The 2,135-nt window shown below is 44.7% G+C and overlaps 1 long non-coding RNA gene across 2 annotated transcripts in view; it reads left to right on the top strand.

The window, feature by feature from the left end:
- The first annotated feature begins 16 nt into the window (after positions 1-16).
- The window catches only part of LOC105293194, a 10,258-nt gene continuing 8,139 nt past the window's right edge, over positions 17-2,135 (top strand). The window contains exons 1-2 of one of the 2 annotated variants that reach the window (XR_895967.1): positions 17-1,187; positions 1,483-1,566. This is a non-coding gene — a long non-coding RNA (uncharacterized LOC105293194). Of the gene's footprint in view, positions 1,188-1,217; positions 1,567-2,135 lie in introns of those variants that run through there. The other variant, XR_002780791.1, reaches the window with a different exon arrangement.

Here is a 2,135-nt window from a genome sequence, read left to right as displayed (position 1 = left end):
TTTTCTAAATATAACTTTTTTTTCTTACAAAATAGAATAGCATTTAGCAAATGGCTTTAAGAAAATCTTAACCATAAGTTATCTATATTTTACATGTCCATTTATGTCAGGGTTTCTCAATCTCAACACTTGAGATTTGGCCCAAATAATTCTTTGTTTTGGAGGCCGTCCTGTGCATTGAGGGATGTTTAGCCGAATGCCTTGCCTACCCATTACATACTAGTAGTCCCCCCAATTGTGATGATCAAAAATGTCTCCAGACATCGACAAATGTCCCCTGGAGAGGGAATGGCAGTGGTTGAGAACCACTCCTCTACACGGGTCATAATGTCAAACCCAGCACTTCCTGAGACCCGGCTGTGTGCCACACGTTAACCTCAGCCTTCACACGTATCCACGCACCCTCTCACGTACCCACGCACCCTCACAACCACCCTCTGAGGTCTGTGCTACCACCGTGCACACTTACAGGTGAGAAAACGCAGGCCCAGAGAAGTTAAACCGCCTGCCCAAGGTTCCGCTGCTGGTAGGTGACACACACCTGGCACATCTGGCTTCCGAGCACGTAGGACACCATGCTCTGTGCCTCCTTCTTACGTGACCTCATTCTCTAAGGACTGCACAGCGTCCCGTTGAATAGACACCCTCCATTTATTTTGCCAGTTGCTTTTATTGGTAGATATTTAAATTTGTTCACTTTTTACATCATGTTTGATAATTCTGCAAGCAATACTTTATGTAGACATCCTTGTGCACATGTCTTTGCACACTGCAGGGCCAACTTCTAGAAATCTGTTGCCTCAAAGTGTAACACATTAAAAATTTGGATAGACACTACTAAGTTGCCCTCCAAGGAATGATTTTTTAAATGATTTTTCTGTTCCATTTATCTTCCTTATTTATTCTTTCATCCACTGGCACACCAGGTTCCAATCCTATTTGCATCCGGGAGCTTCTAGCCTTCCAGTTATTTTACAAACGACTGAGTTATTTTACAAACAACTGAGAGACTTCCTGAACTTTCAGTCACTGAACTTGGGTCCCTTAAACTGGCCTCAGAGCAAAGCGCTGGACCCATTTTAACATCAGTCGGCAGGCTTTTTTAGGTTTTCATCCGACTGACTTTGGTAGCATGCTGTCAGCGCTGTTCAAGGAATCTTGGAGGCTGGAGGAGACCTGAGAGGCAGGTATTATCTGGGGGTCCCTACCTCCCGTGAGATCTGAGGGCTCAGTAAGCAAGGGGAGGGAGTACAGGCTCCTCTGAAGTAGGAGCGTGGATAAAGGCTTTGCCCTAGAAATGAAGCCCCATTTATCATCTGTGGAGCTTGGAGGCTGGGCTTGGAGCCTGGCTGTTTGCTGGGTTCTCAGTAAGTGATTATTAGTATAAGCTGGAACCTGGGCTGGGATCCCGCTTCTACGAACTCATTAAAAAATGTGTGCCAGGTAGGGCTCTCTTGAGTAAACACTTCCTTCCTTTTCTAGGCTCACCAAAAATGAACTCGACGATGAAGTGGCAGAGAGCTTGGCGGAGATGTTGCAAGTCAACCAGACATTGAAACATTTATGGTAACTCGTTTATGGGTTTTAGCGTATTCACAAAGTTGTGTAATCATCACTATTATCTAATTCTCGAACAATTTTGCCTGCTCACTTCTCCTACCATCCCCCACCAACCTGTATGTATTAAGCCGTCATTCCCCATCCTTCCTCTCCCCCAGTCCCTGAAAACCACTAATCTGCTTTTAGTCTCTGTGGATTTGCATATTCTGGGCATTTCATAGAAACGGGATCATACAGCGTGTGGCCTTTGTCTCCGGGTTCTTTCACGAGCAGGTTTTCAAGGTTCATCTACCTCATAGCATGTGTCAGTACTTCATTGCTGTTCATGGATGAATGATATCCCATTGTATGGTTATTCCACGTTTTGTATATCCATTCGTAAGTTGGTGGACATTTGCGTTGCTTCTACTTTTTGACGACTATGAATAATGCTACTGTGAATGGTCATGTGTGTGCTTCTGTATGAACATGTCTTCATTTCTCTGGGGCCGCTGGGTGTATCCTTAGGACCAGAATTACTGGGTCATATGGGGACTCTCTGTTAACTTTCGGAGGAACTGCTAAACTGTTTTCCA

Source organism: Pteropus vampyrus, unplaced genomic scaffold, assembly GCF_000151845.1.
Source record: "Pteropus vampyrus isolate Shadow unplaced genomic scaffold, Pvam_2.0 Scaffold69, whole genome shotgun sequence".
Lineage (NCBI taxonomy): Eukaryota > Metazoa > Chordata > Mammalia > Chiroptera > Pteropodidae > Pteropus > Pteropus vampyrus.
This window is presented reverse-complemented; position numbering and strand designations above follow the sequence as displayed.